This window comes from Python bivittatus, unplaced genomic scaffold (assembly GCF_059951505.1).
Source record: "Python bivittatus isolate LINGU-HERP-01145 unplaced genomic scaffold, Pbiv_v1 ctg000210_np1212, whole genome shotgun sequence".
Classification (NCBI taxonomy): domain Eukaryota; kingdom Metazoa; phylum Chordata; class Lepidosauria; order Squamata; family Pythonidae; genus Python; species Python bivittatus.
In genome coordinates, this window is record NW_028277053.1 from 1,104,253 (window position 1) to 1,119,088 (window position 14,836).

General features: G+C 40.2%; 1 long non-coding RNA gene across 1 annotated transcript in view; it reads left to right on the plus strand.

The window, feature by feature from the left end:
- Window positions 1–9,455: 9,455 nt before the first annotated feature.
- The window catches only part of LOC148216141 (uncharacterized), a 72,328-nt gene continuing 66,947 nt past the window's right edge, over window positions 9,456–14,836 (plus strand). The window contains exon 1 of the long non-coding RNA XR_015795924.1: window positions 9,456–9,621. This is a non-coding gene — a long non-coding RNA (uncharacterized LOC148216141). The remainder of the gene's footprint in view (window positions 9,622–14,836) is intronic.

Genomic DNA, 14,836 nt, shown 5'->3' on the forward strand with positions numbered 1-14,836 from the left:
TTTCTCTCTAAATTCTGATTCTGGAATGACACAACTAAATACCCATTTTCTTTGATATTTATTTATGTATATCATATCTATCTATCTATCTATCTATCTATCTATCTATCTATCTATCTATCTATCTGTCTTTCTATCTATCTATCATATATATCTATAGATACTTAGTTATAGATATAGACCATCTATATCTATATATATCATACGGGTGTGTGTGTGGATAGATAGATAGATAGATAGATAGATAGATAGATAGATAGATAGATAGATAGATAGAGGTATTTTAAACTTATTTGATTAGAACAGAGCTGACATAAATGTCGTGACCAAGGAAAATTAATTTATGGGCCATTATAAATTAAATTTCCCTGACTGCTATTCTTTATATGCTGTGTTTGTCCGCTCTATTGTAATAAAATTATTTTCTTGAAGAAACCCAAAGAAAAGTTATCTGAAAAAAAGAATACTATATGTACATTTTGAGTTTCTTATTTGCTCAGCAAATGCTTGAATCTTACGTACCTTATAAGGTGGTGATCACGTGCTCATTTTAGTGATATGCTGAATGTAGGAAAGTGTCTTGGATTGCAATCCAGCGCTCATTTGCCTAGGAAAAAAGTCCATGAAGCACGGTTGGCTTTTTGAGAATTAAACCTGCGTAGGATTGCATGCCTGTAGTAGCTCATCTTTGTTTCATGTTATCTAGTTCATCCACTCTTCTCCAAAGATATAATGAAGTTTCATTGCTATTACTGGCAGATGTAAAATTAGAGATAGCGAGGGCAGAAGTTGAATATGTGATTAGATATGGAATGAAGTAGATTTATGGAGGTATGAATCAGTTTTGTATTTGTTCACCCATAAGTCCATCTCTGCATTAGTCTATAAATGTAGACAGATTCATGCCTTTTCTTTTCACATTAATTTTGCCCAATCTAACTGATATTGGGCAGGAAATGCCATGGGAAAGTAGTAAAATACCTAGCGGTTTCATGCCATTTAGATGGAAAATACCACATTTAAAGACAGCTGAACACAGGCTGTTTCTCCCCTAAGTCAATAATAATAAAAGAATGCAGCAATAACTAAAGTAACATGAAACAAATGCAACATAAGAAAGGAGAAATGACATTACTGTGGGAAAAAAAAAGAATTAATTTACTTTAATCATATATCCTATTAATGACCTCCCATCTATACCCCAAGGACACTGTATGGCTACATCTATTACTTCCCTAGAAGATCTGAATAAACATGATGGACCAACTTGTGTAGAAGTAGCTTGTCTTTCTAACTCTGTAGGAGCTCATATTGTGTCCCAAATAACAATTCCCTGGGGACTGGAGGATTGAAGAAAAGTCTTCCATGGTTCTTGCTTCTGTCTGAAAAATCAAGAGCTACCAAGAAGTACTCCATCTTGTCTCTCAGTAAAAAGAAACAAAGCAACGACCAACCAAGTTTCATCCATTCTCCAAAAAGCAGGAATAAGAATAATGAAAATGATAGGACAAAGATGAAGGTGATAGTAACAACAATGAAAACTGTAATGCAGACTCTCTTCTTTTTCTTTTAATTGTAAGGAACTCTCTTTGCCTGTTTCCAGAGGCCCAGACAGACAGAAAAGGCAGAGACTATCTTTGCTGGTGAAAAAAAGGGATTCATCCTTTGCAAGGTGAGGGAAGAGTCTCTATCTTTGCCAGGGGACCATGGAATCCACATCTTTTCAGGGCAAAGAAAGAAATTCTCCCTTTGCAGAATGAGGGGACAGCCCATTTCTTTACAGAAGACCATGCAGGAGACAAAAATGCAATAATCTTACTGGACCACTTTGATGTTTAAATAGTGGACCCAAAGAAATCAATTCAGCAATCCATATATTGCCTGCTTCTTCTTGGTGTGATCAGAGCACTGCCTCCTTCTTCCTAAGTTCTTACTTTCACATTTCTACTCCTATTAAAAGCTAGGGCAGAACTGAAAAACAGAAGAGGAGGCACTGCTGAATTTGAATAATGGTTGTTCTTGCCCAGTGTTCTTTTCCCCAAACTTGTCAAACAGCACCCACCAGCAATTATTTCCTAGCTACTGGGATGAAGAAACCTCTTTCCTCAGATACTGATATTATGTAGTAGGGCTGTGCAAGTTCTCAACATGATGCGGAAGGACTGTTTTGCTCCTTGCTCAAGTGCTGCACCTCTTTGATATTCACAAAAGCAGCCCATCTTATTTTCAGGCTGCTTCATGACAGACAGACAGACAGACAGAAGGGAGGGAGGGAGGGAGGGAGGGAGGGAAGGAAGGAAGGAAGGAAGGAAGGAAGGAAGGAAGGAAGGAAGGAAGGAAGGAAGGAAGGAAGGAAGGAAGAAAGAAAGAAAGAAAGAAAGAAAGAAAGAAAGAAAGAAAGAAAGAAAGAAAGAAAGAAAGAAAGAGGAGACTTATCTGCAAAGGTTCATGTGGAACCATGGAAATGTAGCACTTACAAGAGTTCCAGTGGATTTCTTCAAAAACATTTTTGATGATTGTGATTAGTAACCCTTGATAATCTTCTCTTTCATGACTTTTTCTCACCCTCTTTTCAAACCATCTTCATACCTGGGCACCCCCCTGACTTGATACAGTGAGTTCCATAATATAATGGTGTGGACTTTACTACTAGGCTGCTGAATTTCAGCCTAGTACTTATTTTGATCTCATGCTGCCTCTGTCTGTTGATAAAGCCTTCAAGAGCCATGTCGTTTCCCTCTCATCACCTCCCCACTTAGTGTCTTTGATCTACAGAAAAGGTTTCCCTATCATTGGGCCAAATCTTGCTGCTTGTGCCCCAAAGGAGCAGAGGTAGGACCTACGCCTTCATTCCCATTTCAGGCCGTACCCCATAAAAGGCGAGATGCTAAGAGCACCTTCTTGAGCCAGGAGAATGCTTCATCTAGCTAGGGTGTTATAAATTAAGGGCTGTCAGTATTACAATGTATATTAATAGTCACACCTCTTTTTAATGAGTTTGGCATTGGCAGCTGAGAGGAAATACAAGTCATCGGAGTTTGCTCGTGCACACCCCGACAAAGGAATCCGTAATAAATCTTCCTTGAACAGCACTCACCATAAATATGTATCACATAAGGCGTCTGTTTTACATTCTGCATATAAATCAGCTCAGTGCTGAATAGCAATGAATCAGCTTTCAATGCCTGATTTGATAACAAATCGACTCGGATCCGAGAAGGCAGAATTTACAGCCCTCAGCTTGAAGACAGATAGTCAATACTTAAGCTGACTGCCAAGTTAACTTTCCTTCACCCAGCAAGTTTACACAAGCTGACATTTAGGGGATAAGGAAGGTTGGGGTTTTGGGGAAAGAAGGTGAGGGCAAAAGGTAATCTTTTTTATTATTATAATTCTCACCTGAAAGGACCCTGGATTTCACCCTGTTTGGGGATTTTCTCTACATGCAGCTTAATATGGCTCCTGACAACATTTGGAGGTAAGATTCGAACCAAGTGGAAGGGAGGGACAATTACTCCTTAATGTGATGCATAAAATGTGCTGAAGGAAAAGCTGATGACTCTGTTGGAATGTCAGGATGGGATTTCATTCCCCAGTACTTTAGATTCCAAGTGATTATTCCTCAGAACAACCTACATATCTCCAAAGTCAAATAACTCACCATTGAATCAAGCTCAACTTTTGATGGCTTCATGAACATGTCCATACCATTGTACCTGGCAGCAGTATGGAAGTGGGTTATCATTCCCGTCTTCTGTGTGTGTGCATTTATTTGTTTTTGAGTTCTTGGCCTAGTCTACAGGCTTGGAAAATCCAAGGTACAACTATGTTTTTCAACATCTGCCAAGGTCAGCTTGATGCCATAGCTCTGGCCAAGTCATAATTACGTGGAAGGGATAGAATTACATGGAATCATGTGTTTAAAAGTGAAAGCCATTTCGTTTCCTCCCCTCCCTACAACAGTTTCTGCTTCTCGCTGGGCCATCATTGCTGTGAAAAGTAATCACAACAAAATACAACCTATGGATCTCCCCTTGATGAAGTGGGCATTAAAACACTTTATCTGAATGTATCCCAAAGCAGTGGGTGTGCACCCATGCTTCAGCCTCCAAACTCAAATGTTTCTTGTAAGGGATGGGATAGAAGTTTGCTTCATTTGTATTTCAATGCAAACTTTAAAAATCACATTTTAATTAATGCATGAAGGAACACTCAATTATTATTCACAAGTCATCATTCCTTGACTTCTGCAGTGCAGAAGTTCTCCCTCCAATCTTTTTAAGGGAAGTATCAATCTGCACTTGTATATACTGTAGTCTTGAAAATGATGTTCCAAATGCATGGTTTGAGGAGATATCATTTGCAAAAGTCTATACATTAGGCAATATGGCAAGCAAAAACGCATATTTGGAGAAATCTGTGTTAGAATATTTATACCTTTCAGTTTGGGGAAAAAACATCTTATGTGTGAACAATGAAACTTGATAGATTTGTTCATCTCTACTTTCAATGATTTAACATGTCTCAGATATCCCCAATTCTCCAATCCTGAAGTCAGAACTGTATGTATCCTGTTGTCCAAGCAATCAACTACATTGGGCAAGTTTTTCAAGTCATTGCAACTATTTCAACCAAGTTGCAGGTGTCAATGATTTTGCATGTTGCAGAGTTGTCAACAGCAACATGCATACAACTTTCAATGCTGGTGTGTATCCGCTACAATCCTCTTGTAGATAACTGCAAAGCTACTTTACAGTGAAGCAGACCCTATTGAAATCAAGAATAAGTTTTGCATGCTGTTATAAAGTTCACTTTCCACCAACGTGTGGCCTTTTGAATCCAGAACTTTAGAAGCTAACAGAGAGATTTATTACCTTTCCAAGTAAGGGGAAAAAATGCATGGGAACTGCAAGGAGACAAATATAGTATTTAGCTTTAAATCAGCATTTAAACACACATACACACAAAGACACACAGCCAGGGCAATAATAATAATAATGGTCAATCGTTGGCTGATATAATGCCGGCCAGAGTTCCGTTTTCACCGCCTCACAGGATTTCCTGTCTGGTTGCAGGAACAAAATGTGGAAATGAATCAGTTAGCCAAGGATTCTCTCCCACTAGAACGGTTGGCAGTTCCTCCCCTTGCAGGGGAAGTTGCACATTAATATTGGCATTATTATTCTTTAAACCCAAACAGACAATTATCCAGAATGTGGAATACAACTTTCTCCCTTTCTCTCTTTTTCCATTTTTTCTTTATTTGTTTCCTCCTCTCTCCCCCAATCTTGTTATATTTGCCCCTCCTATCTTACTCACTCACTCTTACCCTCATAGAAGAAATGCACACAGAGATACTGTTTAATTATCCATCGTGTTTCATTTGTTTGGGAACTTTTGATTAGACACTTTGCCAGAGAGCCACGGTATATTCTAGCAGCGCTAAAGTTATCTTTGACTAAAGCATGCATGCAATTTTTGTTGGAACTCAGCTGGGACCCTATTGCTCCTTTACCCCTCTGGAAAGAGTTCAATTATAGTTATTTATTTAATCAATTTGTATAGACTCATTGTGGATTCAGTGAAAGAAGGAGCACAACACTGAGGAGAAGAACCAAGCTTTATTGCAATGATCGTTGGGTGCCTGCTTTATAAGGAAGAGGAACCCTGAACAGTGGGAAAGCAGAGAGTTTTATAAACGTTGAGCGCTACAGAGTGGGAAATCCTAGGGATCTGATTTGCTGGCCAGTTTGGGGAAGCTAGGCAGGTCCTTGTCAGTATACCTGGGTGAATTTTATTGTTAGGCAAAATGAGCCTTTCAGGAGGGCAGCAGAGCTGAGGAAGTCCATTGTTAAAGAGATGGAATGTTGAGGTCACCAGCTGATGGAGGATGGAACATGGATGGTGTAATGATATGTGAGAAAGACCTTGAGAGATGGGGCAAAGAGATGCTGCCTAGGGAATGGTCAGATAAGAGAGGGCATAGCCCGCAGCTGCATGATGAGCAGAGAAAGAGGCTCAGAAGGGACCCTCCTTAGGTTTTTGGGCTGTAAAGGAGACAGCAGGAGATATATACTTTCAGCCTTCCAAGGCTGATGTCAGCCTTTCCAGGTAGACCAGACAGGAAACACAACCAGATGAGCTAATTCTACTTTATTATAAGGTTATATTAACAGAATTTTTCAAGTCTGAAAGTACAAATCTCACCATCTTCTTTACAGCCTGAGAAGCTGGGGGGCTGAGACTATTGCTCCACCCATTATGCAGCTGCAGGCTCTGCCCTCTCTTATCTGACCGTTCCCTAGGCAGCATCTCTTTGTCCCATCTCTTAAGATATTTCTCACATGCCATTACAGATGGTCTCCATCATCTGATGGGGGATGGAACATGGATGGAGGATGGTCATCAGCTGATGGAAGGTTGGGTTTCTCTATGTTACCATTTCCTTGCAAGCACCGCCCTTGGAGCTGGTAAGGAGGCTTCTGTTCCTTGGTCTAAATGGGGTTGAAAGGGGGGTGGTTCTGGGGCAGGGAGGGTCAATTTGGGTCTGATGGGATTAGGCAAAGAGATGAACTGGGTTTGACCCTAGCCATATCTAAAAGGTAGGGAGGAAAAGGGTACAACCTCCATTTTGTTGGCTAGGTTTATTTCCCCCCCTACAGTCACCCATCTCAACAAATAACTCTGGGTGGCAAACAATATTAAAATAAAATTAAAACAATTACAAACACAAATACAAAAATTAAAATACATAGCAACCAAGGAAAGTATCACAACTGACATCCGCTAACATATCCAGGAGACAGGGCCCTTCACACACATGGGGCCCCAGACCCAGGCATTCTTAAATCCTTAAAAACTTTAATTAAATTCTTGAAGACTATTTTTCAAGTGGCCCCATGTGTACCTAATGAGGTACTAAGGAGGGGGACTGGTCTGATTAAAGTGGAGACAGGCACATAAATCTGTATTATTGCTCATTGGCTAAAATTATTGTCTTTTTCAGAAGGTCTAGGTTCTTTGATCATGGCAGATAATTACAAATCTGCATGGAAAAGGTCATCATTGAAAAAACTGCAACACTGTTGGTACTCCAAAGAGGTCATTCTGATGATGGGCGACCATCAAGAACTTTGTGCTCAAGCAATGTGCTAGAGACGTTGAAAGCCAATAGGACCATTTTGCCATACCAAGGAATGTGTTTCTGCATAATCAAGTCCTTTTTTTAGGCTGGCAGGATATTTAAATCCAATAGTCCTCCCAAACTCACATAGCACCGACATTAGCACAGGGTAACACCCTCCCAACAACTGTTCTCGAGGGCAAATCTAGAACAATTCCTGATGAGCTAAGATTGTCTCTTTGTGGAGAAGGAGCCACTGAATCCATTGCTCATATTCTGCTATATTGTGCCTTCCCAAAGGACCTGTCTCCTAACTCCTTATCTGGTGAAGAAGCAAGACAATTCTGATTTCTTTGATGTACAGTTACTCCTGTCAAATCAGTACAATTCCATGTGGCAAAATGTTATTATACTGTTTGTAAAACTTAACCCGCCTTGGTTGCCTTGATTATCTAGTTAGAGCTTTATGTTTATATTTTATTTTACCTAAAACAGAAATGGTTTTATTATCTGGTTAATTTGCCAAATTCTGCTCAGTGACCATAAGAAAGAACTGCTATAATGTATTGGTGCTGTGTAAATAGGTTCTTCTATGTTTTCTCGTGACACTTCTCCTAAATTCGATGAAAGAGAGTTTCTTTCAGAATTTCTTTTCACGGAGAAGAGAGTTTCAGTGAAGTTCTCACGGGTAGAGGATGGATGACTTGGACTTAACCAGTTACAATACTTGAATGTCCTGAACCTTTCATGATTCAGTCCTCTCTCCAAGCTTCTGCCACCTTCTGGCTTCTCACATTTCCATTCATCAGCAAGGGAAGATCTCAAGATGGCAGCTTCAGATTGGGAAGTGTGCAGCCGGGGAGGCTGTGGAGTGATGGAAAGAGAGTTCAAAGGAAACGACAACAGTAAAACCCTGATCTAGTTCTAATAATAAAGTAAGCTCAAAAGTACCACCAAGAGAAAGTTGAAAGAAACACACAATACTCCAAGAATAAGGTGCAAAACCAGAAGCTTCTTTTACAGGAGGAGAAAACTTTTGATAAATTATGTACCCGGAGTGGACAATTTACAGCAACACGGTTGCTCTTGATGGGGGAGAATGGAGGAGAAAATGCTAAATTCCCTGAGCTTCTGAAAGAAAGTCAGGATATAAATCCTTATCCCTCTCCTTATTCTTCATCATCTAGAATCATCATCCATCCTTTAGGCTAAATTCAAGACCTATTTTTTCTTACTGCATTCTTGGGGAGCATGTTCCATTAGATCCCCTCAAATCTAAGTTCAGAGAACTTCACTTCAGAGAAGTCATGCACCAAAGGCCATTAGTGTCTTCTTTGCACCCAGCTGTCTGGGAGAGAAAGGAGAATAAAAGAATACATCTGCTTCAACCCTATGAATGTTACATTCCCCAGCAGAACACCCCTGAGAAAGAAAGAAAGAAAGAAAGAAAGAAAGAAAGAAAGAAAGAAAGAAAGAAAGAAAGAAAGAAAGAAAGAAAAGTTTCCCATTAGTATTGTCAACTGTCCAAAACCTGGTGTTCTTCCATGTATGGCCAGCTATACCTCTTATCACAACATGATCCATCTGGCTGAGGATGATAGGAATGGAAGTCCAAAATGTTTACAGGGTCCCAAGTTGAGAAAAGTTGCTCTGTAATAGTGCCAAACCTGTCTGGAGTTTCTTCTACCATTCCCGGGAGTGGGTGGGGTGTGGGCTGTGCTGTGTGGGGTGTGTGCAGTGAAGGTCTGGTGTCTATGGTCTATGCTTTTCCCAATTTGTCCTAAACAGCCTTCCAAAATACCTTGTTTTGGATTTTTATCAAAACTTTTGTCACCACCTTTCTCAAGGAATGGACCTGATCTTTTTGCTCATACTCATGGGAAGCAAGTTCTGTTACATCCTGTCACTCCTAGGATGCCTTCTCCAAAATCATGGGTTTCATATTCTTTCAGAATTTGAACTGTTCCTACCCTTGACATTTTAAGGCATCTACAGATATTCTAGGGAGAATCTTCACCCTTCTCTTGGATTTGCCTCACCGTTTAATAATAGTCATGAGAATAGAGGCTAAACAGAATGGTTCCATGCATTAGAGAGAAATCATTAATCAAGAAGGGGAGTTGCCTTGGGAATGTGTCCCCAAGTAGTAATAGCTGGTTAAAAAAGGGCGAATAAATGATTCCCTGCTGTGATAAATACCCACAGTTACCACAAGAGGGTGCAACCATGAGACGTACTTACTGCACAAAAGGGATTGAATAAAATCTGCCTTCATCACACCAAATTTGATTTTTCCCCCCAATCTGTACTACTTCGCTTAATCTCTCCCATATGTGTCCATCCTTTCCAATTTTTTAAAAATGAAAAATACTGTGATAACAATAACTGAGCCCAGCTCAAGCATGTTTTCGCTTTGTTTCTCATTCACGGCTTGATCTCTTGCTGTTTGGGCCACACAGAGAACAAACTTCTTCCTCCAATCTGCCTGGAAAGTTATGGTAAGGTTAACAGGTTTGTTTTCACATTCAGATGTATTTTACAGAGACTGATCATCTCCGGGGTGTGCTGGTGTCAAAGAACAACTCTTCTTAGCTCTTAAGATCTTGGCGGAGACCACCAGAACTGATTTTCTTGTGTGGCCTTTTCTGGATATAATTACTTCACAAAACCCAGGAAGAAGCAGTGTCCTGGGTCTACACGCTGGAAACCAAGAATCAAAGTCAAAGGAATCATGACACAACCCCCCCCTTTTTTGGGGGGGGGGTATATTTCATGAAAACAATTGTTATTTTATAGGCAATGAGGACGGACAAGGCCAAAAAAGTAAAAACCTCCATTTTGCATGCTGTTATCTTAAATCTTGAAAAGATGTTGTTGTCACTCTTGTTATATTTATTTTAAAGGGTGGGGGAGAATTCAAATGTGATTCCTCCCCTCTTTAAAAGAGACAAATGGTCTGATGCTAGCCATGGTGATTAAAACATCTGGCTCCTATTCCTGCAATAATAATAGATGCTTTATGTGAATATTAAGTTTATAGTGTGTCTGTGACTGACTTTACAGCACTTTGGGCTGGACAGGGTTGTTAATGTAAGTGTGTGAGGGTGTGTGCCTGTGTGGGTGAAAGAAAAAGAAAGTCTGTGTAATCTTTTTCTGAAGTATGACGAGTTCCATCAATAGCACTCAGCTCTGGAGGAAATGGGAGAAGAGAAAAATAATTGCCTCTCAATATGATCCATAAAGCCTTATTTGAAACTAGCAATGGAACTTTGGCCCAGTAGAAGACTCAACAATCTAGTTTATGGCTGTTGTTATAAACATTCCCTGTTTCTTCTCCCCCTTCCAACAACTGTGTTCCCCTTGGAGCGTGCAGATGGCATTAGAGTATATTGCAAATGCATTCCAGGGCACAACTGGAGGCATACAACGCAGTGGATCTTAATTACTCTCACTTGTTTTCCCTATTCATTGAGAGAGAAAACAGGTGTGTGCACTACTCAACTAAGGATAATTCTTCATCAGTTAAAAACAAGGCCCAGCTAATTTTGTGGGTGATTCCTATCCCATTCCCACCACAATTTCCCAAATAGCTGTCTGTTCTAGCTAAGAAACCTGATGCACCAGAATTCTCGGCATCTTGATGAGGAGGAGGTGGAAGGCAAGGCAGATCTGAATGCATGATGGCTGGAGAGATTGAAGAGGTTTGCCAAAGATGACTGAGCTCTCAAGACGGTTCAACCTACTTCTGTTTGCAGCCTGCATTTGTATCTTGATTAGATCATGGCTTCCTTCAATATTAGGAAGCCTAATAATTTTCACCCTTTTTGCCAACTAAAGGAACACCTCCATGCAGTATGGACCTCTACATTTCTTTGACCTCTTGCTGGAGGTGTCCTTTGTTGCTTTCACAAACCAGGAACTGGCAACCTTTGGTGATTTTATTGATTGATTATGTGCCATCAAGTCAGTGTCGACTCCTAGAGACCACATAGATAGATTTTCTCCATGACAATCTATCCCTAACCTGTTCTTTCAAGTCTCCCAGTGGTGCACTCACTGCCACTGTAACTGAATCCATCCACCTTACTGCTGGGTGTTCTCTTCTCTTTCCTTCCACCTCTCCTAGCATCACAGCCTTTTCCAGAGAGCTGGAATGTGTCCAAAGTAGGATAATTTGAGCCTGGACATTTGTACCTAGACTGAGGACTCTGGGTTGATTTGTTTGATGATCCACTGGTTTGTTTTCTTGGCTGTCCATGGTATTCTCAGGAGTCTTCTCCAGCACCAAAGTTCAAAAGCATCGATACTCTTCCTATCCTCCTTCTTCAAAGTCCAACTTTTGCTTCCATAGAGTGTCACAGGGAAGACCATGGCTTGCGCAATTTTGATCTTTGTTGGTATAGACACATCACGGCATCCGAATAACTTTTCCAGCGTGTAACCTCTGGTGATGCTGTAGACTGCTCAGATGATGAAAAATCCACAGGAATATCACTACAAATGAAAGAAGTACCAAGTTTGGTAAAATGGCTTAATGCATCTTCACCAAAGTGTAAAGCAGCCTTCCCTAACATGGGGACCTCCAGAGGGGTTAAGACATCTAGTTGACAACAAGCTGAGGAAAGATCCTGAAAATTCTGGCCTCTCTAATTCCCAAAGCCAAGTAATGACTAAGAGTCAAGTTGGACAAATAAGTAAGCTGCTTCAGATAAAAGTTGAAGAGTAGAGATTCAGACCCTGACCTGAGAGTCACTGCTGTTCTGCAAATGGGATTGCAACCCTCATTTGCTATTGGGATCCCTTCTCCAGGAACTGTAGCCTAGAGTCATTTTGGAGTCATTAATGAATTTAATTAATCTAATCTAATTCATTAATTAGACAAATGAACCAAAATTAAATAAGTAAACTGTTTCCTTAATGACCGTTCTTCCTGAATAATATGAACCTGTCAAGTTTGGGTTCCCAGTGTTCTTCTTTGGTATAATGTCTTTTAGAAGCTAAGCCTGAGAACAGGGGCTTTGTGACTTTGCACATTGTCTAGTACATTTAAACCAGTAATAAACATCACAATATCTGTGAGAACAATTACAGCTTGTTCCAGGACAATCTTTAGGAAATTCAGCTGAGTAACAGCTCCAGATACGATGTTCCAAGTCTTGAGATCACCTTCAACCTTCCACCATCACTGTGAAGCTTGTAAAATTCTGCAGAGGCATCTATGAACTCATTTAACTAGGACACTATTCTGTCATATACACTATGGTGAAATCTGGGCCATTTTATGATCTTACCTTCTCTGAATCAAGAAAAAAAATTGCTAAAAAAATAGCACCTTAATCATATAACATACTGAACTGGTAGTCCAAGTAATTCCATAGTAACCTGATCCTCTTGCTCATAGCTGAATATCAGCTATTTCATATTTCTTATAGGATGATTTCTAGCTCTAGAGTATGTGAATTCTCTCACCTTGATCATTTATTATACATTCTGGTAAAATATATTAACATCCCAGTATCTCAAACTGGCTATATTTGTACTCCCTCCACCTTTTTTTTTTCCAATGGGAAAAGTGCATTGTAAAATCTCTCCTGTGAAATAATAAAACACATTTTCATTTAAGTGGGGGAAAAGAGAGAAAGAGAGAGAGAGAATCATTATAGCAGAATGGTAATTTACTTTATATGACCTTCAATTGATTATCCCGTGCCTGCTACACAAATATTACTGGTGCTATTGATTGTAAAACCAACCAAATAGATCTCTAATAGCTTTTACGGAGAGGGAAAAATAATTATTCTAGCACTGTGGTCAAACACACATAAACCAATGTGGAAGTATTAATGTGTTGTATTATTACTTATCTGTCCGAAAGACTAAGGCAAAGACGCTTGATAGCAACACAGCATCTAAAGGTGCAATTGCCCACCGACATTTACGGGAGATTGTTCTTGAGAATTCATTACTGTAAGTAAGAGCGCTAGCTGAAGGGTTGGTTAATAAAAGAGAAGTCATGGGAGCTTCACCCAACTATATCAAACCCACGAGTGGTCTTCAACAGATTTTGAATCATCCCCTCCTCCTGGATTAAGAGAAGGTCGTCTTTCTCAGAGCGAACTGATTTTTAATGGAACTGATGGAGTAACCTCCACAAAGAGAGAAAAAGAGATTGAAAGGGAGCAATCGGTATTGGTGAAACTTTCAACCTATCTAGCTCAGAGCTCCCTGCAAGGGCGAAACCTGCAAATGTTGACTTCTCTTCGTTTCTCGTTTGCCCCTCCTTGTTGACGGCTCTACTTCATTTGATATATGTACCGTTCACAGGACTACGTGCAATTTTTTCCAGAATGTTGGTCCTCCAACCCATTTCTCCATTCAATTTTGGAAAACGGAGCCCAGTTTTGCACACTGTTTTGCCTAATGGAGCCAGGCGGTATCAAAATGGGATAGATAGATAGATAGATAGATAGATAGATAGATAGATAGATAGATAGATAGATCTATTTTGTGGGCTGCCATTGCCGAAAGCTTGCACAATCAGGCATGTTTTTCTGTAATAAACATCTGGTCCACATTGCTTTTCCGTGGAAACATTTAAAGCTCCCAATTTTGAAGACACGCACATTTCAGAGGATAGCCGTGTTTCGATTTGCATTATTGGCTTGATGATGCAAAATTCGTTGAATTCAAGTACAAAAGGGAACTGAAAGGATTTCTTCTGCATTGCTATTGTTGTGCAGTCTCTCAGGTAGCCCTTTTCAGGGTCTCCGCCAAGGTTTTGTTTTGTTTTGTTTGTTTGTTTCATTCCCTGAACTGCCGCTGAAAGCTATTGAACTGAAGAAGTTAGTGATTAAACAATGGACCTTGGAGAGCGAAGCAGGTGCTTGTGGCTTAGTTATGATCTATCTACTGTTGGATAATACATACATTTTACAGACCTAAAGTGTAAGACTTAGGACAGAAAAGTAGGTCACACAACTTTAAAAATAAAGCCAAAATTGCTCACAGTGTATTTCTTTCCCCCTTCCAACCCTGCCCCCCCTCCCCAAATCCTGTAATCTTCCTTTGTCTCCTACACCTGGAGTAGGAATGGATAACCTAGGGTCTAGGGAAGCAGAGTTTCTTTTTCTGTGGCCTCCAAAGTCCTCTTTAATTGTAATTGCTAAGGAGGGGTGGTACGTTTTCCTGCCGTTTAAAGGTGGAAAACACGTGGAAACTAGGATGTAAGCTGTAAAAGAAGCTCAGTGTCATTTAAAAAAAAAATCTCCCATCCAACACTCCTGGGATTATTGTACCTGTTGGGTCACCAAAGGTACCAGAGTCTTAGGAGAGCTAAGCCATGGTGGATTCTGAACCCCAACGTGGATTCTGAGGGAGGACTTTCTCCATGAGGAGAAATTCTGTGAAATTATTTCCAAGTTTTTCTTTCCCTAAATAATGGCTGAATTGGTACTGCTTCTACACAAGTGTGTAAAAGAGAAGGAGTGGGTAGAAAGGTAGAACCAAGAGGAACATCTGGCTTTAGCTAGGAGATGGGGGCTTAGTGATGTTCATGCTTTTGAATGGCTTCCCTGTGATACTGAAGTCCATTTAGGGACTTTCTCACAACAACATGAAAATGGATCCCTCCCATCTTTGAGTCAACAGAATCATATGTTGGCAGAAGTTATGCTGCCCCCACAATGGAGGTTTATTGTGCCTCAACTGTGAGGC